The 25457-nt window shown below is 50.7% G+C and overlaps 1 protein-coding gene across 2 annotated transcripts in view; it reads left to right on the forward strand.

Moving 5' to 3' along the window:
* The first annotated feature begins 304 nt into the window (after positions 1-304).
* Positions 305-25457, forward strand: part of ELFN2 (extracellular leucine rich repeat and fibronectin type III domain containing 2) — a 73785-nt gene continuing 48632 nt past the window's right edge. Inside the window, exons 1-2 of one of the 2 annotated variants that reach the window (XM_075937482.2) lie at positions 305-765; positions 24168-24351. The gene's annotated coding sequence lies outside the window, so the exon portion shown is untranslated. Of the gene's footprint in view, positions 766-1036; positions 1167-24167; positions 24352-25457 lie in introns of those variants that run through there. The other variant, XM_075937489.2, reaches the window with a different exon arrangement.

The raw sequence follows: 25457 nt of genomic DNA on the forward strand, positions 1-25457 counted from the left end.
TGATTGTACGAAAGAAGGGGCTTGATTTCCAACAGCTGTGGCATGTGTGTGATTGTATGAAAGAAGGGGCTTGATTTCCAACAGCTGTGGCATGTGTGTGATTGTACGAAAGAAGGGGCTTGATTTCCAACAGCTGTGGCATGTGTGTGATTGTATGAAGGAAGGGGCTTGATTTCCAACAGCTGTGGCATGTGTGCGATTGTATGAAGGAAGGGGCATAGCTCCCCAGCAGCTGTGGCATTTGTGTGATTTAACATCTCTGAGGCCCAGCCCCTTACCTGTGTGCACCGGAGCTGTGGCTGGGGAGGCGGCACAGCCTGGGCGCGAGCTCCATGGGAGACAGACCTGCGCTTGTCCCAGCCTCCCCAGCGGGGAGCAGCAGCGGCGCCTCTGGTCCCAGAGCCCGAGCCGCCAAGCCTGGGCCGAATTAATCACGAGCGGTTTAAATGCCACTCCAGCCCCTTCTGCCTGCTGCTCCCGGTGATGCAGCTGCAGCGGCGGCGTATCCCCCGCCTGTCTCCGCCCGCCCCGGCTTCAGCCGCCGTCTGCGCCCGGCCGGGGGGTCGTGAGCCCGGCCGCTGGGCCTGGGGGCCATGAGGCAGCTGGGGGAGAGGGGAACCCACCGTGCAAAGGGGTGAGGCCGGGGGAGGGGGCCCTCGCGCACACACACACACACACACACAGACGCGCGCGCGCGGCGGGAGCGCCAGCCCTTGCACTAGCGCTCGGAGCCAAGAGGGGTCCGTCTCCCCGCTGGATCAGCAGGTACGTGTCTCGGCCGTGGCGGTGCCTGCACCAAGGGGCTGGCTCTCCGGGTCGCCCCTCGTCTCCCAGCCAGCGCGGGGAGCGAAGGATCAAACCCGCCTCTGCATCTCGTCTCCCCTCCTCTTCCCCCCAATCTTTCCTGTCTCTCCAGGGCTGTAGCTGTGTGTATGTAGCTGCTGGTGGGGTGGGGTGGGGGGATCAGGTGAAGGAAGAGCAGAGGCTCCGAGGGGCTGGCCGGCCAGATGAAGCACATGTGAAGAGGGGACAGGCGGGGTGGGGGGAGCGCGTTGCCTTGCATGCCAGTGCTCTGTGGCTAGGGGCGTTAATAGCTGCCGAGCCGGCGGCGTGCAGCGGGGGTCGGCTGGATTTCGCCGTTGCTACCCCTGCAGGAGCAGGAGGGGGTAGGTTTGAATGTTTTATGGCAACTATGCAAGAGGGAGATTGCCCGCCCCCGCTTCTCCTGCCTCTGGGGCTTTGCAAACTTTAGCGGGGGCTTTTGCAGCGGCAGGAGTGCGTGAGGGGTGGGGGTAGGTTTTGGGCGGGTGGGGAAAGTCAGGCTCCGGCTCGCTCTGCCTCCCCCGTGCTGTGCTGGCAGGCTCGACTGGCTGCAGAAAGAAGCTCCCTGTGAACGTGGGATGTGCCTGCAGCCGGCCAGCGCCACAGGGGGCCAGCGGGGCGCCTGGATGTGCTGGGTACAGGGTGCCCGCGCGCCGGTTTGTTCCACCCGGGAAAAGTGTGCCCACATTTGTATGCGTCAGCACCCCCTGCTTTTGGGGCCTGGGGTGAGGGGAGGAGAGTCGGAACGAGGGGGACCAGATGCCTCCCATTGTCATCCCAGGACAGACCATGGAGCCGGCCGGAGAGCAGCAGAGATTGGCTGGCGCTGCAGCAGCCGACATGCTCGGGAGGTGCTGTGCGTCGGCTTCTGTGCGCGCGTGTGGCTGGCGGGGCACATGTGTGTCAGCATGCATGGAGGCATGCGCGCGCAGGGCTGGGCACGCGAATGCACGCGTCCTTCTGGCGGGGCACGTGTGTGTGAGTGCACACGGGTCCCTGCTGCAGGCCGGGACCTGCGTGCACGTGGGGGTGGGACTTGGACGCGCTCAGTGGTTCCGCGGGCACCCCTTCTCCCGCGAGGCAGGGCGCGGGGGCGGGGGTGGGTGGCCCAGAGCCAGAGGAGCGGGCGGAGGGGGACTGGTCCCACCCGTGGCTCAGGACCTCGGGGGGCTCGCCTGCAGCTGCGCTTTGTCACGCCCCGGGAGGGGGTGGGGTGGGAGCGCGGGGCCCCGAGCACTTTTGGGCGTGATGCTGCCGCCGCGGCGCTTCTCGCCCTCTCTTGTGCTGAGCAGCCCCCGCCCGCGTGGGTCCGGGGGAGGTGCAGCCTGCCGGCAGCGCTAATGCAACCGCCCAGGAACGCTTCATTTGCATGGCACATGCATTATTAATCTATTTAAATACCGCCGCCCCCTCCCTCTTTGCACAGCGGGAAGGCACCGGCGAGCAGAGACCGCGGTGGGGGAGGAGAGGGAGGGGCGAGCCCCGAATCCAACAGATTGCCCCCACCCAGGGCAGCAGCCCCACAAGCATGCAGACCTGGGCACTAGCTGCCCAGCAGCTAGGGCATCCTAGCTAGGGCATCCTAGCAAGGGCCCTGTCTGTGGCTCTCACCCCACTCTGATGAGTGGGTGGGTGAGAAGCATCCAGGCGCTGCAGTCATGGACTCTACTTGTTGGTGGCTAGGCAGAGCAGGGCTGGTGCTGGGTGGGTTATTCAAAATCCAGTTTATGTCATGCGGCCTGGATACAGGTTGGGATTCATACAAGAAGGCTGTTAATTTCACGTGGCTAAACTGATCAAATGAGGGTAGAAATGAGAGGGGCAAAAGGTGACTTAAATTTCTCTCTCCTGGCGTTTGTCCCATTAATGGATGCAGCCCTGAGCGTGCTGTCGGAGAGCTTAGAGGCCATGACAAAGCCAATTCAAGCGGGCAAGATCTTAGCAGACTCATCAAAACTAATTTGGGCTTTGAAGATCTTAATGGCCATAACAAATTGTCTGTGGCTGCATGGAGGCTGGTTTAGATCCTCGAAAGCTCCAGTAGATCCTAGTGGCTGGGTCGGAGCCAGTTTAGCTCAGGAGAGCACATTGCACCATCCTCTGACAAAAGACATACCACAGCAGTGCTTCGCTTTAGCAAGAACCTGACCCATTGTAGACCAAATGGAGGTGTGGGGTCTGGATGGCACAGCAATTGCATATGAGAAGGTGTTGGTGCCATTTGCTCCAGGAGCAATCCCTGTTGCATTCAGCGTGGATGGGTTTGTTTCCTTTTTCAAACGAACAGAAGTGCTGGCGAGGATGTCTTCAGTGCTGGCAGAAGACCAGGCAGTGTTTTATCCTGGACTACATATCCTTCAGTTTCTGCAGCTAGGGTAAAATCTCCTAGGCTGGCTCCAGCCAGAGTCACCACTGTTTTTAAAATTCCCTGGTCCTGGTTTTCTTGGGTTTGGCCTGCATTTTGATAGGCAATCCGGGAATCTCAGTGTCATGTGAGGCTTTGTGACTAAGTGACATATCCTCAAAAGGTGATGGTGTTGAGTCAGGCCATAAAATTGAGTCAAGTGCTAGCATAGCACCATATTTTATATTGAGGTGTCTAGGAGCAAATATTTTGGGCAGTATATTTCTAGAAAGCAGGTGTTTATTTAATCAATGCCTTGTGTTGGACTGAAAGGCAAGTGTACAAAGGTGTGGGACCATGTTGAAGGTCAGTGACTCTCCTTTCTTCAGGGGATTAATGCAGTATCTGCTGACAAAAAAGAGCCACTTGTGCTACTTTAGCATTGGTGACATCACAGGAATGACATCAGTGGTAGGCTAGCCAATTGGGAACTTCAGGTTAAGAATGCTCTTGTGGTTATGGCATTGCACTAGCCTTCAAAAGTCCTGGGCTTAATTCTTACCTATACCATATACGCCTTGGGTGATGTTAGGCATGTCACTAACAGTGGAACCTGTGACTTAAGAACATCTCAGGAACAGAGGTTATTTGTAACACTAGATTGTTCATAACTCAGATCAAAAAGTTACGGTTGTTTTTTCAAAATGTTACATATGAATAGTGATCTAATACAGATTTGAAATTTTACTGTGCAGAAGAAAAATGCCGCTTTTAACCATCTTAATTTAAAGAAAATAAGCACAGAAACAGTTTCCTTACCTTGTCAAATCTTTTTTTAAACCTTTCCCTTTATTTTTTTCAGTAGTTTATGTTTAACACACTATAATTAAACCTCTTTAGTCCAGAATTCTCTGGCCCAGAAACATCCGTCGTCCAGAATGATTTTAGTTAGCTGGATGTCCACTTTTCATGGGTGTGGCCAAGTTTCCTGCAGCCCCATAAAATTTGCTTACAGCCAGCAGTCCTGGCGCTCAGGGTTTTGTGCTGTTATTTAGCTCTAATTTACCACTAAATATCCTCTAACAGTCCAATGAGCAGTGGAAGTGTTGGTAATGCTGCTAGACAATACTGACCTCCCGTGGTCTGGAAAATTCGTTTGGAATTGGTCAGGTCTCGAGGGTGCTGGACTAGAGAGGTTCAACCTGTATTGTACTGCATTTGCATTTGTTTTTGCCTCTGCTGCTTGAATGCATATTTCCAGTTCCAAATGAGGAGTGTTGTGTGTGACTGGCTGGTCAGTTCATAACTCCGGTGTTTCTAACTCTGAGGTTCTTCTGAAGTTTATATGTGCTCTGGCTCCTTGTTTATAAGATGGGGATTAGCATACTTACCTACCTCATGAGTCATGGGGGTTTAAGAGATGTGCACAAACTACAGTGAGGAGAAGAACTATTCAAATATACAGTAGATGGAATCCATAAAATAATTTCCTAATATTTAGGAAGTTGATTTTATGTTCTCTACACATACCGATCAATAGGAGATCCAAAAGACAATGAGATATTTGACTGGCTGATGTATGGAGGAGGGATAGCTACTCTGGGTGCCTTGGGCCCAAGGTATTTTTTTGGGGTGGGGGGAAATTGATCAACCATCAGGCTGAGGTTAATGACCTTAGGGTTTACATTGGAGTCATCAGTACTCACACAGGGTATGTCTACACTACCCCGCTAGTTCGAACTAGCGGGGTAATGTAGGCATACTGCACTTGCAAATGAAGCCCGGGATTTGAATTTCCCGGGCTTCATTTGCATAAGCGGGGAGCCGCCATTTTTAAAACCCCACTGGTTCGAACCCCGTGCAGCGCGGCTACACAGGGCTCGAACTAGGTAGTTCGGACTAGGATTCCTATTCCGAACTACCTAGTTCGAGCCCCGTGTAGCCGCGCTGCACGGGGTTCGAACCAGCGGGGTTTTAAAAATGGCGGCTCCCTGCTTATGCAAATGAAGCCTGGGAAATTCAAATCCCGGGCTTCATTTGCAAGTGCGGTATGCCTACATTACCCTCCTAGTTCGAACTAGGAGGGTAGTGTAGACATACCCCAAGATAATTAATACTCAAGAGGTGGTCAGGGGTTAGGAAGGTATTGTTGCTAAATAGCACTCTAAATATGGCAATGAACATGGTATGAAAACCTAGATCTATCTATTTATCCATACCTTGCATAAACCCATATGTTGGTAAATTGAGTCCAAATACCCCTCTCTCCCAGGCGCTAGCTAATGATGGGGATGCATCTCCCGTATTGGGCTTTGCCTCAGGTGAGTCTTCTCCCACCATGCTGAAATCTGAGGAATCTCAGGCTTTCTAAGAACTGAAGTCAAGAAGCAGCTTTATTGAACCTATAGAGAAAGCACAAGCCCCCCAGGGCTAGGAAGAGCAATTTTGAGGTCAAGGGGAGTGCATGGTTCATGTTTGTAGTAGAGCACTTGCAAGTTGCTGATATGTGATGTCTGAATTAGTGGGTATCAACGTGAGGAGGAGCAGTAACCACTGCATATACTTCTGTTGGCTCGTTCTAGGGCATGTGTGTGGGCATCTGCTTTTGGTGGATGTCTTGTCTTGTGGATGAAGTGTAGGGGCTGGGAGTAAGAATACCTGGTTCTTGGTTTTTCCCTCAGCTGACCTTTGTGAGCCTTGGCAAGTCACATCATAGCTTTGTGCCTCAGTTTCCTGTAATATAGGTCTAGCCCTCACCTACTGTACTTCATACTATTGGCATAAGTTAATGCCTGTGACGTGCATTGAGATAATTGGATGGAAGGTGCTCTAGACATAAAAACTGTGACCCTGATTGTGTACACTAGGCTACTTGGGGGTATATCAGGGCTCACTTGTGCATATGAGTCCTTTTTATGGCTTGCACAGTGAGACTGTGTTAGAGTTGTTGGGGGTAGCTTAGATCCTTTCTGTTGGATGTCCTAAGGGAGTCAAATGTGAACCACTGTCCCCTACTGGACTAGGTCAGCCACGTCCGTGGGTATTTCCACTCCCTTTGCTGTTGGAGCTCCTGTTCTGCTACTTTAACTCCCTGGGTAGAGGGTTTGTGCTTCAAGAGATAAAGCTCTTGAATTCTATTCCCTGGTGCCAGCTGTATGTAATGAGGTAGCTCTCGTGTCTGTATATGACAACATCCAGAGACGACATGCCCCGGAGCGTACAGCTAATAGTTCCTCTCCGCGCTGCTGTAGTGAGACCCGCCTAGAAAACAGCGCTCAGTCCTGGGTGCCTCTCTGGCAGAAGGATGTTGATAAATTGGAGGGAATTCAGAGAAGAGCTACAAAAATGATGAAGGGACTGGAGGGAGAGATTTATGAGTAAAGATTAAAAGGGCTAAATATATAGAGCTTGGCTAAACAATGGCACAATAACAGTTTGCACACAGTGGAGAGATGGGAACACCAAGGAGGGAGCGGAATTATTGAAGGTGGGGCAGGATGGAGTAAATGGGAGGAAACATTTTAGCTGGATGTCAGGAAACGCTTCCTGTCGTTTTCTCTCGATTAGCCAAGGAAGGGAAGGGTCTTCCAAGGGGAGCTTTGGAGACCTGATTGCTTGGGGGCAGTTCGAGACAGATAGGTGAAAAATACAGTGGGGAACAATCCTTTCTTGGCCTAGAGTCAGGAGGATGTGTCTTAAGAGGCCTTTTCTGTCTCTAATTTCTGCATAATATTGTGCTTCAGCTGACTGCGTTTTGCATTTTATTGCTTTGTGTTTCACTGCTGAGGAAAGCTGCAGACATGGTTGAAAAATCAAAGGGAGCCCAGAGGAGAGGGGACCCTTCCCCATTGTAGACCCAGCCTGCAAGGGGGGTAAGATCCCCAATCCATGTTTTCTAGAAAAGTGGCATAGGAAGTGGGCTCAGAGGGAGGGGAGGGATGGGCTGAGGTCAGGTGGGAACTCTGTCAAAAAACAACCTTGATAGAATAATTTAGGTTTGAAGGATAATTTCAGGGGGATCAGCCCCTCTCCCTGACACAGTCCAACACCAAGACAGCAGGGTCAAGGGGATCAGCCCCCCAGTCATAGAGTCACTGGGGGGGTCACGTAACAAAAGGATTAGCTGTGAGATTCTAATAGTGTAGCAATGGGATAGAAGTCCAGAGAGGTTGAAGGGACTTCAGAGGGATTAGCTCTGTTACAGACAATCTAGCAAGGGGACAACATGTTCAGTGAGTGGGAATGGGGATTTGAGGGTGATTAGTTCTTAGTCACAGAGGGTACGTCTAGACAGAGGCACTATTTCGGGATATTCCCAGTATCCTGAAATAGTATTTTCTGCGTCTTGACAGCGTGCCCGTTATTTAAAAATAGCTTTCGAAATAATGGGTGCGCTACTCCAACATCCTTGTAAATCTCGTTCCGTGAGGATTAAGGGATACTTCAGGATAGGGCTCTATTTTGAAATTTGAAATTTCAAAATAAACTATTTCGAAATTTGAAATTTCAAAAAAAGCTATTTCAAAATTAACTTGAAATAAGCTACACAATTTGCATAACTCAAATTGCATAGCTTATTTCGAGCTCAGGGTGCAGTGTAGACGCACTTAGACAGACAGGGACCAGACCTACACTCTTGATAAGGAGTGGAGGGAATTAACTTCATCCACAGACCCTCTCCCTCAGAAGGTTTCGGGCCAGGGAAGATGTGACACAGATGCCCATTTGTAATTCAGTACTATGAGTCAGCAATTCATGTCAGGCCTGACATATTCATTACACCTCACACACTGGAGTCATGACACTTACTTAAAAGTGACTTGTAGTATGTCGCTTGAAATGTAATAACACACTGGTCATGAGTGCCACTGTCGGTAATACATTGGGAGGTGTGATTATGGATACTCGCTGCTATCCTGTCCTGGTGGCTGCAAACAGATGGGGGTGACAAAACAGGTTTGTTCTATATAAAGGAGAAAGAAAGTATGAGGGCAGATGCCCTCTTCATGAAAGAGGGCTCAGGTCAGCCAATGGCTAATCCTTCTGCAGCTTTGTAAGGGGAAAGTGTGACCTTCAGAGTATCCCAGTGCAAGAGGGCAAGGGACTCATTGGTATTCATCTGGCATGGCCTATTAAGTGTACCACAACTCACTATGGTTATAATCTGTGTCTGCAGAGTGTCAGACAGGATACCACTGGAAAACAAATAACTCACTGACCATTAATATTCGTGCATCGTGTATTCACAGGGGGTATGCAAAAATGTATCAATATGCCCTTGTTTGTATTCTTAAAATATGTTTGACAAACAGTGTGTAAGCACATTAGACAACATAATGGCTACGTCTACGTTGGCAAGATTTTGTGCATGCTTTTGCGCAAAATCTTGCCACCTGTCTACACTGGCCGCAAGTACTTGCGGAAGAACACTGACGTTCTAATGTATAAAATCAGTGCTTCTTGCGCAAATACTCTGACGCTCCTGCTCAGGGATAAGCCCTCTTGTGCAACTTGTCTTGCGCAAGAGGCCAATGTAGACAGGCAACATCAATTTCTTGCGTAAGAAAGCCTGATGTTTAAAATGGCCATTGGAGCTTTCTTGTGCAAGAGAGCGTCTACACTGGCACAGATGCTCTTGCGCAAAAGCACATCTTTTGTGCAAAGGCACATGCCAGTGTAGACGCTCTCTTATTCAAATACTCTAACGCAAAAACTCTTGCGTAAAAAGTATTTGCGCAAAATCATGCCAGTGTAGATGTAGCCAATGTGTAATTGGTTCTTGGACTAGCTGGGTCTTAAGGCAAAGACAATGAAGGTCTATTTTTTACCGATTAGGTAAACAAAGCTACCAAGCCAACAAGTAAGGGAGGAGACAGTATGGCGTCTGTCCAAGCTAGAGAGAAGGGATGTAAGGGTATGTCTACACTACCCCGCTAGTTCGAACTAGCGGGGGTAATGTAGTCATCTGCAGTTGCAAATGAAGCCCGGGATTTGAATTTCCCGGGCTTCATTTGCATGAAGCCGGCCGGCGCCATTTTTAAATGCCGGCTAGTTCGGACTCCGTGCCGCGTGGCTACACGCAGCACGGACTAGCTAGTTTGGATTAGGCTTCTAATCCAACTAGCTGTACACCTCGCCCGCGAAGCAGCCCCTGGCCACAGCTTTTTTGGCAGCCCTTCTCCGTCCCGGCTCGTGCAGGGACCAAACCCCACTGCAGCTCTGCAATTTAAAAGGCAGTAGGAGCAGGGCAGCCTGCCCCCCGGCTCTTACTGCGTTTTAAATTGCAGACCACGGTGGGGTTTGGTTCCCAACCCAGCGCGAGCAGAGGCTGAGCTGGATTGCCTGCCTACCTGGCTCCTTCTAAATTTAGGAGCGAGGCAGGCAGGCAGCCCGGCTCACTCTCTGCTCACGCCAGCTTGGGGACCAAACCCCACTGTGGTCTGCAATTTAAAATGCAGGTGGAGCCGGGGGGCAGGCTGCCCTGCTCCTACTGCCTTTTTAATTGCAGAGCCGCAGTGGGGTTTGGTCCCAGCGTGAGCGGGGGCTGAACGAGGCTGCCTTCCCTTATCAAGTAATCGAATAGTCGATACAAATTCTGTCGACTATTTGATTACTAAAAAAACCTCAGTTTAACATCCCTACTGGAGAGTGAAGCACGGTCTTGAGCTTTACTGTTCAAAGAATACATTGTGAAGGTTTACGGGTCTGTAAAGATGGAGTGGGGGCAGGGCTGCACCTTAAATGGTGCTGATGTATACAATGTTAGTGTATTTTCTAAATGGTGCTTGGTCCTGCTGTGAGTGCAGAGGACTGGACTCAATGACCTCTCGAGGTCCCTTCCAGTTCTAGTTGTTGCATGATTCTATGATTATAAAAAGGTATAAATAAAGTGAGGTGTTTTTGAAAGCTAATGACACGCTGATGATTAATATCATTATGAAATGTGTGTTAATGCTGTCTGAGGAAATATGGATGCTTAATGATACTATGCTTTCAAGTCAATGACCCAAACATAAGGAGAAACAGGTTTCTCCTAGACAGGAAGGATTGAATGTCACAGCTATCTTACCTGTCTCTTCAAAGAAATTAAATAAGATGTTGGAAGCCCCACACATGGAGAATTTCGGAGTGGGGATGGGAAGGCCCCCAGGAAGGGAAAGTGAGGACACAGCATGAGGTCACCCTGAAGGAAAGTTAATGAGCTTTGAGAGACATGCTTTCAAAAGTTTACTGGACTATAAAGGGAGGGGCAGAGAACCCCTTGGCTGTCCATCACTAGGTAGACAGAAAGGAAGAGAGCTCTTGCTGCAAGCTGAGAAAGATGGGTCCTTCAACCAAGGAGGTTTGAAGGGTCTGGAAACTGACTAGATGGAAACTGCTTAGGTGAAGCTTTTTCACCTAGGAAGACAAGGGAAACCAGCCTCTTGTTCTTCTGTGGAAGGTCCTGACTGAGGGAAAGTGAGCCATAGCTGGGTAGAAGAATGGCTGGCGAGATAAACCACCTTGAACAAAGCCTGTGTCTAGCTAGATTAAGTTTTGGACTTTCAGGAAAATGTTTTGTTTTGTTTTACTTGTAATGCTTTCTGTTGTCATTCCCTGTACATGAACTCACTTCATCCTCCTGCTATTGAGTTAACACTTTTTTTTCTTATAAAGCAACTCAGCACTGCATTTAAACTAAAGGGAGGGTGCATTTACCCTGGTTAAGTGAACATGCTTGTGATGTGCTTTTGTGTCTTCAGAGGAACAAAATAATCTTGTTATTTCTCTGGACATTGTAGGGTCCAGACAGGGCTGGATATTGTAGTGCACATGATTTGGGGAAAATTCAGGACTGGGAGTCACCCTGCAATTCGTAACCAAGGTGAGTAGAGACCAGGGAATGTAAATAGCAGGCTGCTGGAGTCAGAGCCACTGAGTGAGGGCTGCAACAATACAGAGATGCTGAGAGTGTGACATGCATGCTTGTTGCTGACTGTGAACATCCCCAGCAGGGAGTTACAGGGTAGGAGATGATACAACACCTCACTGGTGTAGATTGCATCCTGAACTCCTTGATAGAAGGTCATCTTTGATAGCAGTTAGTCTTGAGTCACAGGCCAGACCCAAGGTAGGAGGGAAAGATACCTCTGCTAGACAACTCCCAAGTTAATTGCTTATCTTCTGTAGCCTCTCTGTCCTAATTGGACCTTAATTTTGTGACATTAATTGTATGCAATCAGTTAATTTGACTGCTTATTCTTTGGCGTTCACACCCTCTGTTCTCCCCTTGAGGTATGTGGAGCCTGTTTGTCACACCTGTCTCTAACCCTTCCCCGACGTGCTCATGTGGAAGATCTCAGACATTTTTGCTTTGCTTGCCCCTTCTGAAAATTCGAGTCAATTGGTGCAAAAACCAACTTGTTTCAGCTGTTCCTTTCTTGTTCCATCTTAAATCTGCTATTTCTATTCCTCTCTTTGGACAAGAAAAAAGCCCAGGCATTACACAGTGTCTGTCATTCATGCCAGACCCCAGTGTGCCAGAGAGCAGAATTAAATACTAAATAATGGCAGAGGGATGTAGGTGTGTGAGAGAAGTGTTTCCTGATGATATTTGAAGTGATATGGCAGTAAGAGATGGTGGGACCAGAGATAGAGAGAAGACCATCACGCCCACAATGCTGGAGTTGTGTGAAAGGACAAAGAGGAGGCTGGTATTAGATGAGTATGAGAAGTAGGGAAAAGGCCCTGTGGTCAGCAGAGAGAGTCAGGGCCAGTGAGGTGAGATGGAATAGGACCACAAAGGGCTTTACAAATAAGGAAGGAGTTTGTGAAATGCATCCTGGGATAGTAAGGGGCCTGATGGAGTTTCAGGGCAATGTGGCTGCTTCTGTGCATGGTGAGAAGTCTGGCAGTGTGCTTCTGCCCATAAAGGAGCCTTGAGAGCAGGACTTTGAGAGGCCAGAGAGAAGAGAGATCAAAGCCAAGGGCAGAGGAGATGAGGACCTGGATGGGGATTTTAAGGCAGCAGTGGACATGCAGACAGGTCTGCAGACGTGATGCTAGGCAAATCTGCGAGACACAGGGAATGAGAAGTTCATAGTGGTTGGAGACAGGAATCAAGGATGGTGCTAGAGGGAGCTGTGTTTGAGGAGGCTTCTTTTGCCTGAGACAAGCATGTCTGTCAATGAGGCACCGAGCAAGTGGCCCATCTGTGTATGCTATTAGCGGATACCTGCAGTGGCCAGAGATGGGACAATAGATGGGGAAGGCTTTGAGTTACTACAGAAAATATTTTGCCAGGTATCTGGCTTCTGGGTCTTGATGGTAGGTTTTGCCCAGGCTCTAATTGATGGCCATGTTTGGGATTGAGGATTTTACCCTCAGATCAGGTTGGTAGAAGCCTCAGACTTCACTTCCCTCTGCCCACCCACTCCTGAAATGAGTGCAACTTTGAAATGACTAAGCAAAGGGCGCTGTTTATGTGCTGCTTTGAACTAGAGCAGAGTTCTCAAACTGGGCTGAGACTAGGGATGTAGTGGGGAGTAGCTCCTGTCCACAGTGGGAGGGCCACTCCAGTCCTTCTGTGGTGGATGAGGGGGCCCTCCAACCCAGCTGGGCTGGAGCAGCCCCCCCTCACCTGCCCTGTTTAATTGGCTAACTGGTTAAACATAATGTTTGACCTGTTAACTAAGTAAATGGGATTTTACATTCCTAGCTGAGACCCCAAAGTGGGCCGTGACCCAATTTTAAAGAGGCTGCAAGGGCCAGCATTAGACTCTCTGGAGCCTGGGGCTGAGGCCAAAGCTTGAGGGCTTCAGCCCAGGTGACGGAGCTTGGGCTCGGGTTCCCTATCTCCCTCCGTCCCCCACACGGGGCAGTGAAGCTCAGGCTCCTGCCCCCAAACCCGGCCATATAAGTCATTTTTGTTGTCCGAAGAGGATTGCAGTGCTGCAAAGTCTGAGAGCCACTGAACTAGTGTAAATGGAGGAGTCTCGGTAACGTTTTAAGCCATGCTATGAGGGCTCCAGTAGCTCAGCCAGAGGTGAGGAGTCTATTGCAGGAGTGGGTGGGCGAGGTCTGTGGCCTGTGATATTCAGGAGGTCAGGCTAGATATCGTTATGGCCCCTTCTGGTCCTATCGTCTGCGAGCTGAAGGAGTCTGGCCAGAAGCCACTTGTTCACTTGATCAAGGCAAGAGGAGATGGGGGGCAGGAAGGGCTCATTACAGGGGTCTGAAGAAACACAGTGCTGTTACTCAGCCCATGTGGAAGTGGCAGCAGAGGTTCAGGGCAAAGATAAGTACCCCGCTTTCCATAGAGCATGAGGGGAGCTAGCCACAAAAGGCCCTTTGATGTGAACAAGAGACGTGCGACTAAATCCCTTCCTTGGCTTTGAAAACCTCAACCAGGGTGCCTGTGAGGGAGAAGGTAGGAAAGAGGTGAGGGGCCACGCAAGTCAACTTGTGAGACTCCCAGGGGGGAAGGGCCTGCAGGGAGAGAGGAATGCCCACGGGACAGAGCAGATTGATAAGGAGGGGCAGAACTGGGATGGGAGGAAACCAGGGCTCTAAAGGGGGCCTGGGGAGTAGGGATAGCGTGGTCCATGATGATGAAGGTTAAGTGGTGGGAGGACGGAGCCAGCAGCAGCCTACTGAAGAAAGTCAGTTCTTAGGAGGGAAAGTGGTTTCCAAGATGTCCAGATTAAGGTCTGAGGATGCTGCTGTGTGAGGCAGCTGGCGAGGGAGCTGTTCTCTCCGGTGCTTTGCTGAGAAAGGGAGCATTAAGGTTGGATTACGGAGAGCATTACAGTCAAGCCAGGGATGTGTGGAAAACTGGGGAAGGTACCAGCTGCAGGGTAGCATGTGCTGAAGATGGTGGTAATGTAGGGAGAAAGATAGAGGAGAGGGGATTTAATGATGTAAGAGGGGAGAAGGTTCTGGGTGTTGGTGGAGTAGCTCAGGGTGGGGGAGGAGGGGAAGGAGGACGTCGTAATGGTAAGCAGCAGTGTTCCCTGCAATCTGAGCACTTGGGTGGCCACATAGGAGAGATTCAGGTGCCGCTCAGCTGATTAGCAGAGTGCCCATAGCTGCCCACACCTGGCAGCATGTGTTTCTACTGGTGGTGCCCATCGGCACGTCTTAGTGCACATAATGAAATTTATTCTGCACATGGATGGAAAAAATTAGAGGGAACACTGGTGAACAACATGGGGAGATCTGGGTTCAGAACAGAGCTGCTCTGTCTGTAGCACCCAATTATTGTATGCCACAATACTCCAGAATCACCACTTTATGGAGCCTCCGATTTTTTCATTGCCATAATCTTTTCCCTTGTCCTCCTCTGCTCGTGCTTCTCTGGCTGCTCCCCTGGTCCCCTGTCCAGTTTTTGGAGGTCCTGTCTGGAGTGTGGTGCCCAGCATGACACGCAGCTGTAGTCTACCCACAACCAACTGGGAGAATCTTCCGAGTTGTGTCCCATCTCCTCTCCTAGCAGGCAACCTGGAGTCTGCTCCGTGCATTGTCAACTCCAGTCTCAGAGACCTGTTGGCTGAGCAGTTTGGGTTTATATTGAGTTTCCCCTTTGTAACTGTCAGGATAAAAGGCAACTTTCCAGGTATTCTCAAGCCTGGGGGACTGTGTTGGGAGACAGACACCTACAGCAGATACTTGCTGTGTAGGTGAGGGGTACAAAGGAAGGAGAGTGAATTTGGGGTGAAAAGTCTGATCCCTGGCGTTTTCTAAACTCAGTCCACAAGGGGATTTAAAAGTAAAACAAGCCACACTTCCCCTGCCCCTCTGAATGTGTGCCCCCAGATCTCTGCAGGGGCTTGTTCTGGAAAGCTGGCTGGAGGGATTCCAAGAAAGGCCATGTCTCCCCATGGCCCTGCTTTTGGTACTATTGTGTCTACTGGAGACACATGCAGGTGGGAAAGGTTGGGCAGGAAGTAATCCCCGCAATATATTCTCTATCTCTCTCATTTCTACCCTTTCAGTCTCTTCCTTCTACTCTTCCCTGGCTCTCCACTCTCCCTTTCCTTCTCTTCTGTGCTCTCTCTCCTCTCTCTGCCTGCTCCACCTCCACCCTCACCCAATGCCAGCTGGGCCGTGTGTCTCTGTTTGTTTTCTTTAATCCATAATGTGGACTATTGACAGACCCCACTGTCATTTTTGAAATCAAAGCCTTTATCTAGAGTTGCACCAGCTCAGGAAAGCATCGTAGAGCAGCTGCGGCTTTTCTGTCTCCGCCTCAAAGCAACTTAAAAATGGCTCAACAGGATTAGAGAAGAAAGTCTGTAAGAAGGGCTTTGGTGGGGCTGGCTGGCTGGCCTGAGGGGGGAGTGCTGTGCACTGCCTCGTGGGAGAGCTCCGTCCATGCCTGACGTGGTCACCTCAGGGGCTGTCAGGGGCTTGGAAATACTGCAGGGAGCAGACGTGGTGCTAAATGTCACTGCCTGTGGGAGAAGGGCTGTAATTTAGAGTGACACTGCCGGCTTCCACCTCTGCAAGGCGCATGGTAGGGGGTCTGATCCAAAGCCCAGTGAAGTCAATGGGAACCTTTCCGGGAGGGTTGGATCGGGCCCCAGCTCTCTGTCTCCACAGTTATGGGTGCGAGCGGTCAGGGAAAGAGGGGAGGGAGTGGAGCATGAGGATGTTAGTTGTGTGACATCCTCGGGATCTAAAGGCACACGCCTTTGAATGTGCCAGGCTGCCTCTTATGTACCTCGGCACCTCCAAAATCTCTGGGAGCAGCAGTGCTCCATGGGCGCTGGGGGGGGGGGGCAAGACTAGGGCTATAAATGTTAAACTGGTTAACCTGTAAGGGCTGGAGCAGATCCTCGCTTGCCGTAGGCAGGGGACTGCTTCAGCCCTGTGAGGGGCCTGCCATAGACAGTGGCTGCTCCGGCCGGGCTGAAGATCACCTACCCCCTCTTTAATCGGTTAACTGGTGAAACAATGTGTTTAACCGGTTAACCAATTAAAACGGGATTTCGCATCCCTAGGCAAGGCTGCGCTATGCTGGCGACACGCTCCCAGCACCGTCCTCAGTGCAGACATCCCCGCCTCCACTGGCGTGTCGGGATTTTTTCTTCGCACATTTGGTGAGTGATTTTTTTTTATCCTGCCCGTGAAAATAAGACTGAAATCACTGTCTAGAGGCAGTGTAGTGCAGGCAGGCGCTGGGTGAGCTACCACCCACAGCTCTGCTGAGGCACTCCAGTTCTGACCCACTTCACCCCCTGCTCTGCCAGTCTTCAGTGCCCACCCCCACCTTTCCTGGCTCTCAGCACCCACTGTTAGTCCAGCCCGAAGCTCCCTTAGCCCCAGCCCTGGCTGTGCACGCCTGTCCTCCTGGCCTGCCGCTTCCCCTCAGCTGTTCCACTGCAGCAGATCTCTTGGCCAGAGCCGGTCAGTCCTGGCTGGCAGTAACAGAGCGGGTCAGTTCTGGCTTGTGGGTTTGAGGTGTGCAGCAGGCGAGGCTCAGCCCTACTGAACTCATTTAAATGGTGATCGTAAGCTGTGTGTAGAGCCCCAGCCTCAAGAAGCCACCTGCTACACTGCTAAGCTTGTCCCCATGGCCCTGTCCCTCTGCACCAAGTACACTAACCCAGCACCCCAGTCACTCATTAGCTGGTCAAGAAATGCAGATGTGAATTGCACCTGTCTAGTCCTCCCCAGAGATCCCCTGTCTGCCTTCCTTGCCCTCCTTTCCCTGTCAGTCCCACATGCCTCTGAGCAGTCTCCACTGGTGCTGCTCTGGCTTTCTGAGGTCTTTGTTTGCTAGCCCTCCTCTCCCACTAAGGCTGAGCCAGCAGGCCTGAGGGATGAGTGTGGGCTGTGCACTCTCCTTCCCTGAGTGCTCGGGGTGCCCCCATGCGCCTGTCCTAGTGGAGGCAGAATCCTGTCAGGATCAGCTGGGGTTTTGCGGCTGAGGCCAGTGAGCCGGGACTTGCCCCCGGTAGTGACGGTGTGGGGCTGAATATTGGTAAGAGGAATGAGGCTCCCTCGTGCATTGATTTACCTGTGTGCCCCCCCTTCCCCTCAGCATGGGCTGTCACCGAGGGACTCTCACACCACCTTAGTTCCAACGGGGATTTGCGGAAAGGCAGCCTGTTTATTTTTAACATTGTGCATTATGTTCATTAATAATGCCACCTCTGCCTCACATGCTAATTAGGATTCAGGCACGCTAATTTAATCAAGAATTCGGGCAGAGACCACACAAGATTGGCTGGATTAAGTTAACCTTACGGGCTATTAATGTATCTTCCGGAGGGGCACTTCTTAGTAATCAGAATCCTGCCAGAATGGCAAACAGGGACTCAGGCTCTCTTTGTGCTTAAGGGGATCTAGAAACAGAGCAGCAGGTTATGCTGCTAGGCAAGAAGATTGAACAGAATTGGCGGAGCTGTGAGGAGGGGGGACAGGGCTGGACTAGCAGAGCGGGGAAGGGCAGGCTGCAGGTTAAGGCTAGCTAAGGCACCTTGGAAGAATTGTGTGTGGAGCTCAAGATTGGCATGGGGGGGAGGGAAGAGGTGCCACAGATCAGGAGTGAGGTGCATCGGTAGAGTCCAAGAGTGGAGCAGCAGGTGGTGCAAGGGGCCCAGCTCAGAAAGTCTGGCTAAGTGGTGTGTTTAAATGTTAACAGGCACGTTTTCCTGATGGGAGCGTCCCTAGTGACACGTTCACTAAATTTGCACCCGTGTCAAACTGGGAAAGGGGCTTCTCTTAGTCTCTTCAGCCAAGTGGGGACAAAACTGGGAAGAGTTTCCTGAGCCTCATGGAATGGCCAATGGGTGCAGCAGAAGAATCCAACCTGGATTTTCCCATCAGGCTTTCTTGTTCAGGGTGAACATAAGAACACTGGTGGGTAGGTGACACTGGTGAGGGGGAGGGTTCTAAGGCTGAAGTCTTGCACCTGACCCACTGATGGGCATCAAAGCTTGCTGCAACTGATGAGGAAGGGAAGGGACTTGAGGTTCCTATCACGTTATCAGTGGGGGTTGTTTCAGGGGACCAGGGACAAGGTTCTAGGGCATAAGTTCATTTTAGGACTGCAGAAGCTTTGGTCTGTGTGAAGACTCAGAATTTTCTCTGGGAGGTTTAGTCAGAAGTTTGAGATGGGAGTCCAGAGGAGTGGAGGGAAGATTGAGGGCTTGACGTTCAATTTGAAGGATGTGGGGCAAAGGGCTTGCACTATGGGCTTGGGTGAGAGTTTAGGACTTGGCTCGAGGTGGGTGGGTGGATGTTTGGGGATCGGGGATTTGAGGCAAAGTTCCCATTTGGAGAGTTGATTTAGGTGCTAGTGTTCTGTTTCAGTAGAGAGTTTGGGTGAAGACCCAGGATTTAGAGCAAAGACAAAGACTGAGATGTTGGAGAAACATTTGGGACGTAGGATTTTGGTTCAGGGCAGGGACAAAGGCAGGGGGCTCAGGTCACAGTGTTTGAAGGAAGGCTGGTTGATTCTGAAGTTTGGCCAAGAGATTATGGGGAAAAGTTTAAGGCTTGTTATTTGGGTGAAGGCTTAGTACTCCTATTCCTACCCTCCTTCAATCATCAGGATTAGGCAAAGGCTCAGGCTGTAGTGCACAGAGGTTGCGTGAAGGTCCAGGGTTGTGGTTGGGCTTAAGAGTTAGTTGAAGACTGATGGCCATGTTTGGCTTCAGGACTTTGGACAAATGCTCGGGCTCATGGTTGGGTTCAAGGGGGTGGAGCAAAGACTCATGGTCATGGTGTGTACAGGGGTTTGAGTAAAGTTTCAGCATCATGGTTGAGTTTTGGGGTGTTGGAAGTTGAGGCAGGCATGTGGCTGAAGGTTTGTGGTTCAGCTCATGTTGGGCTGGAGGTTTTGCTCAGTTCTTCTTACATCTGGTCTGGTTTGTGGCTCCTGCCTCCTTAACAGGTGTTGTGTGTTCCCAGGGGTGGGTAGTGCTGGGTAGCTCATGGAGGGTTCTTTCTTGCATCCTCCAGATGTCTAGTATTCTTCTCTAGCATATGCCCCTGACCTTCCAGCCTGTCTCCCTCCATCCCAGCCTCCTCAGTCTGAGTGTAAAGAGTGGCGAACTAGCTTCTGTGTTACTGATGCCTGTGTTGGCAGTGTCTGTGCTGTACTCCCAGGCCAGGGGCAGAGTAGGTTTCCTGATACATACTGGGATTATGGGGATGGAAACACCTTGTTCTACATAGCGCTGGGGAATCCTTTTTAGGGCTGAGCAAGCTGCGGTCACTGAACAAACTCACTGATGGAAGGTGAGGAGGAGAACTCTGAGGTGAACCAAACTGTCTGCTTCACCTTAGAGGGGAACATCCTGTGAACAACCGCATATGCACACATGCAGCAATGTTCCTTCCAATCTTTTCCATCCGTATGTGGATTTTTTTCCATTCATGTGTGGAATACATTTTATATGCACAAAGGCATGTGTGAATGTGCACGACTAGTAGAAACAAAACCTAGTTGTGGGCCCTCTGCTAATCAGCTGGGCAGCATTTGAGTCTCTCCTGAGCAGCTCCACAGTGCACAGCTTGCAGGGAACACTGACATGCAGTAGAGACGCACATGACCTACATAGTACACAGATACCCTAGCAATGGCAGCCATGCAGATGCTGTACACACTGAAGACATGCATAAAAACACATACAACACAAACACATTATCCACAGATCCCAAGCCCAAAGGGCTGTACACACAAAATGCATTTGCACAAACCACAGGAACACAAAAGTTACACACAAATCACCTAATTCCTACAGGTGTTATGCAAACGGAACTTAACCACATGCACACAGCAACCCCTCAAAACATACATCGACTTCCCCATGCTCATACAGATGCTATGAATACAGAACATATTTACATGCACACACAACACACCTCTGCACATACACACAAATTACACACACATTACCACACTCACACAGATGCTATGCATATAGAACATATTCACATGTTATGGTCGTGCAGAGGCTCCACGCAAACAGAAAACATTCACAGATGCATACGCCACACACACGTTATTCACAGTGGTCCTACAGAAATACATGTGCACTCATGCATAACATTGTTGATGCATGTGCATGAGTGTGTGTCATGCACCACACACACGTGCATACACATAAAGCAGCATACTCACTTGCAGCCCTGCAAACACAGCACTTAGACACACATGCGCCTTCGCTCTCTCATTCTTTGTTTGACAAGCTAACGTGATTTTGCCGTGTCATAAAGCCCAACAGCAGATGGCAAGGAGGACAGGTTAGGGTGACAGCTCACAGCTCCACCGGCAACTCCTATCCTTGCTTAGCTCAGCTGAAGATCTACCTTGCTGCCTGTATGAGAGAGGACTTCCCCCGGCTACTGCAAGAAACACGGACTACAGAGCCCTGTGAAAGTGCCCTGCCTACAGAGCTTTCACTGGAATAGCTGTCAGCACTGTACGGGGCTATAATGGGGGCCAGCAGCAGCCACTAGTGTGGGTTGCATGTGTCGGCTTTGTCTGGTATCACAAGCGTGTCAGCCTCTGCTCCGATGTGCTGTCTCTCCTCTCCCCTTGAAGCTTGCATTATTTATCACCTGTAATGCAAAAGAGATGTTAACGGAGAACGTGAAGAGGGGAAGGCATGCAGGTGCAAGCGAGGAGGGAAGGGTACCTACCACAAGCCAAATCCTCAGCACTGCGGCTCCCCCACAGGCCAAAGGGCAAGGAGAGGGTTCCTGGAGAGAGCTGGCATTACAAGCAGAGAGGGAATTTGTTTTGGTACAACTCGGGGTGAATGTGGGGCTCCCCTAGCCCTCTGTCCCCTTTTGTGGGGCAGCATGAGCCGGATCAGAATTTGTGTCTGTGTTGGAGGGGGAAGGGGGCAGTGTGTGAGATAAGGAGTCTTGTGTGTGTTTAGGAGTATGAGGTGGTGTGGGAGTATGGTGCAGGGGGTGTTTGTGTTGGCTTGGCAGTTTTGTGAAATAGTGTTTGCGTGTCTCAGTAACTGTGTTGATGCTTGTATGTGTGTGTCATTTTCTGTTTGTGCTTATCAGAGCAGACAAATAAACACACACACACAGAGCTGTATCTTGAGGGCCTTCCATTTTTCCTAAGCCCTCACTCAGGGAAATCACTCACTGATGTCACTGCGAAGTCTGCCTTGTTAGGGAGTTGTTCAAGCTAGGGCTGGCTTGTGTCCAGCCCTGCAAAGTCCTGTTCTCTAGTCTCCCAGTCCAGGGGTTCCTCCTCTACTCTACCGAGCTGGAGTTGGGGAGGGCAGGAGCTGCTCCTCCTTGCACCAGCAGACTGGATCAGATGTAGGCTGCACTTCACTTTTCCAAAGGTGCAGTGTGTGCTGTAGTATGAGCTCCTGGGACCATTCCTGTGCTTGAGTCAGCACAAGCCCCCCTAGAACTGCTGCAGGGTGGGATGTGTGTGGGGGGGACACGACACTGCACCTCTAGCCTCTCCCTCACTGACTGCTGAGAATTGAAGAGTTGGCTCCTTGCCTTTAGTGAGAACTTTGCCTGTTCAAAGGCTTCATGGTTTGCTTGCTGTGCCTGTGCCTCCTGCCACAAAACCGCATGTGCACACAGGGCGAGATTCCAAACTGGGCCAGTAACACTGACCTCATCCCCTGCTGACACGAGGGCTGTGCTGTGCTCCGGGGCTGTGTGCTCACAGCTACACATGCTGCATGTTGCGTTTCTGCTCATACAGACACAATACTGTACAGGTACCGGAACACTCGCCTCCCCCACCCATTCACACCCACATGATCCAAACAGACACAAACTCATGCAGCCAGCCACCTACCCAACACCCAAACCCCTACGCTGTATGTGTTGCTTTACCTTCCTCCCCCGAGCCAGTCCATCCATGTTCACATTCACACCCAGCCTGACACCCCCATACATCATCCAGGCGCATCCACACACGCACCGACGGGCATTCTCTCTAGTGATCCACAGACGCACTCACATGTGACCTTTCACAGAGCCCCTGCTTTGCCACAGTCATGAACTCTGAACCTCGCGCAGTGACTTCCCACGCGGGTTAGCAAGCCTTACAGAACATGTTCTTGGTGTCCCTCGCACCCAGCCTGCTTGCATCTCTCTGCCACCCATTCCTTTGTCTCTCTGTCCCTATTGCGACCTAGAAGAAACTGTCGTTCTCCCCTCCAGCCCCCCACCTTCCATTAGGGTTCACGCATTACTTCACTGCCTTTAGACTTTGCAGTCACATCCCTTGATGCCGCTATTAGCCAGTTTCACAGTACTCCGGGCTGGTGGGACCTCGCACTCTTCTATGCATACAAATTATACCCATCCGATGCCAATGGAAAAGAGGAAGAAAGAAGGCAGGAGGGAGGAGTAGGAATGTATGTAGGATGCTTTTTGAGCTGTTCAGTCACTGAGCTGTAATGTACATTGGTGGACAGAGAGATGACAGTGCTGGGAGGCTGGAGAAATGGGCAGTTCCAGAATACAAGGATAAAAGCTAGAGGAGCAGAGACAAAACTAACTAGGTGCAATTGTGTGTGTGAGTGAGAGAGAGTGAGTGCACACATGCAGGTATACAGAGCAATACACTGATTTTCGGACTAAGTTCCTTGTTACACCTATTTGGAGAATGTTACTTGTTTGTATGTAGGGGGATGTGTTGGTGTTGTGGGTGTAGTCTGTTTGTTTCTGGTGTATGTGTGGTGGCTTGTTTGTGTAGTGCTATTTGATGAAAAATATATGTGCAGAAGTGTGTTAATGTATATTGGTGCTTGTGAGATGTATATTTGTACTTGTGTGGTGGTATATGTTTGTGCAGTAGTTTTGGGTGTTTATTTTTGTTTGTTCTAAGTTTGTGTGTTATGTAAGGTTTGTATGTGTAGTATATTATGTGATAGACGTTTCTGAATGACAGTGTTTATACACGTATCCATGTTTGTGTGTGGAGGTTGTTTGGTATGTGTTTGTTTAATGTGTTTGTGTGGTGGGGTGTGTGTTCAAATGGTTGGTGTGTATTGTGTAACGGTGAATGTGTGATGTGTTTGTGTTTGGCATGCATTTGTCTTTGTCAGACAGTGTATATATGTTGTGTGTAGGTTGCACAAGTATTTGTGTGATAAGTATCTGAAAGAACATGGTTGGCTGTGTGTACATATATGTGTATGTATGTTTTGTGGTGGGGTGGGCAGGCATGTTGTGTATGCGTGAGAGGACTGATGAGCCTCATTCTGTGGGTCGTGATTTGGATTTGTATGTGTGTATATGAATGCGTTGGTGTGTGAAACTGTGGGGGGGCTGCTTATGTCTGGGGTGGAATATGAGTGGATTGGTGTTCAGGGTGTGTGCAAGGCTGTCTGTGTTTGTGTGCATGGGTGGTCTGTGTGTAAATGGAGGGTGTGAGACTGGGTTTTTTATTTGTCTGGCTGGTGTATTTGTGTATTGAGAAATTGTTGAGACAGCAGGGGGTAGTATATGTATGGGGCTAATGAGTGTGCATCGGAAAGTTGCTGTGTGAGACTGTGTGTATGACGCGTGCAGGGTGGTGTGGATATGCACAGTAAGTTGGTGTGTGTGACATTGTGAGTGTGCCTGTGTGTATGGGGGTATAGTTATATTTTGCTCCTGCAGGGATCAGTCAGACAGTGGACCCTTTCTGTTCCCACCCTGCCAGGTGCTGGCTCACGTCTCCCACTGGTGGGACTGCGCACGCCTTAGGATAGAGGCCACGCTCCCCCCCATGCTTCAAGGCTCTTTCCCTCAGACCGTCTGTCTGCCCCTCTGTTTGTGTCCGCTTGTCTCTTCCCATGATCGCTGACATGCCCCTGCTAGGTTACACCCTGCACTGCCTGTGGGCTCCGCAGCTGTGCTTCTTACTTCTCTCTCCTGTCTGAGGCGTGCGCGCGCGCGCACACACACACACACACACACACACTCTGGATAGTCATCTGTGGTATATTTGGTTGCCATTGGAAACCTAAGAAAGAAATGAATATCCCCTCCAAGTCTTAGGCTGTCTTTCTCCCCTCCCTGTTCCTTGCAGAAGGCGAACACTTTCGCAATGAAATTGTGGCAGGTTTGGTCCATCAAAGAGCCGGAGCAACGAGCCAACGCCTGCTCCCCTGTGTGACCGAAAGAGTCCTTTATATCGCTCTGTGTGGACGGAAGGGGAGCGGATTTACCTGCCTTTTCCATGCACCCCAGCATTCAAAGCAAAGCATCCCAAGGTAAGGAAACCTAATTGTGTGTGTGTCTTTGTCACTCGGTCCCCAGAGGTAGGGGTGGGAGGCCTGAGCTTCTGCAACACTGTTGATTGAATCAATGCTTAAACAGATACCTGTGGTAAGGGGTTGTCCCACCTCCCCATCACAGTGCTGCAGGCATGGCAGGGGAGGGGCCTTTTGCAAATCTGTAGGAGGAAGCCGTGCAGGTTGCTGCCCGTAATCCAGAGCTTTCTGTCTCTCCCCTCTCCTCCCCCCACATGCCTCTCTCACTTCATCTGTTGCCCCCCAACTCCCCCCACCCCCTATTTCTTAAGAGAAGGGACAGAGATTTTTACATTGCTCAGCAGAGAGGTAGGGGGCAGTGTGTGGTGCCTCCTCTCACTGTGCACCCTCGCGTGATGTTAGGGGCGCACTTGGCTACAGGCGTCACCTCTCACAGCAGTATACTACGGGGTGCTGTACTGCAGGAGGAGCGCGGTCCCAGCATGGCCCTGGATGGTGGGAGACAGAGTTTTCTGGAGTTCACTGTCCATCTGAACTCAGACCGTCTCTTGCACTCTGGACATCAGCATGGCATTAGGGCTTTCTTGCTGTCAGAGGCACCATCCTCCATCACATCTGTAAGCTCCCTCTCTCAGAGCAGCAGTTTGGTCTTGGGAGGCCTCCTGGAGCTGGGAATTGAACCCAGGAGTCCTGGCACCCAGCCCCACCTCTCTAACCGACTAGACTTCTGTTCCCTCTCAGGGCTGGCGCTAACACCCAGGAGTCCTGGCTCCCAGGCCCTCCCTCTCTTTTGAACTTAGCTTGGACACATCCCATCTCTGCGCACCCCTTCTGAGCAGCCCAGCGTAACTCTTGCAGGCGATGCCCTGCTGACAGTGCTGTCGGTTACTATCTAGGGATAAGGGATGTTGTGCTGTGCTTCATAATCTGGGCATGCTCCAGTGCCCCAGCACAGCATGAGGAGGGACACTGCTGGTGCAGGGGCTGATCTTCATCATCAGACCCTGCCTGGCCTGTGCCCCATGTGCAGCTATGAGTCCTGCCCTCAGTAGCTGGGTGGGCTCCGTCTCCCAGGGCAGATGCCAGGAGCTGCTGTATTGCTGGGA

The sequence above is a fragment of the Pelodiscus sinensis genome, chromosome 1 (assembly GCF_052426305.1).
Source record: "Pelodiscus sinensis isolate ZL-2025 chromosome 1, ASM5242630v1, whole genome shotgun sequence".
NCBI lineage: Eukaryota > Metazoa > Chordata > Testudines > Trionychidae > Pelodiscus > Pelodiscus sinensis.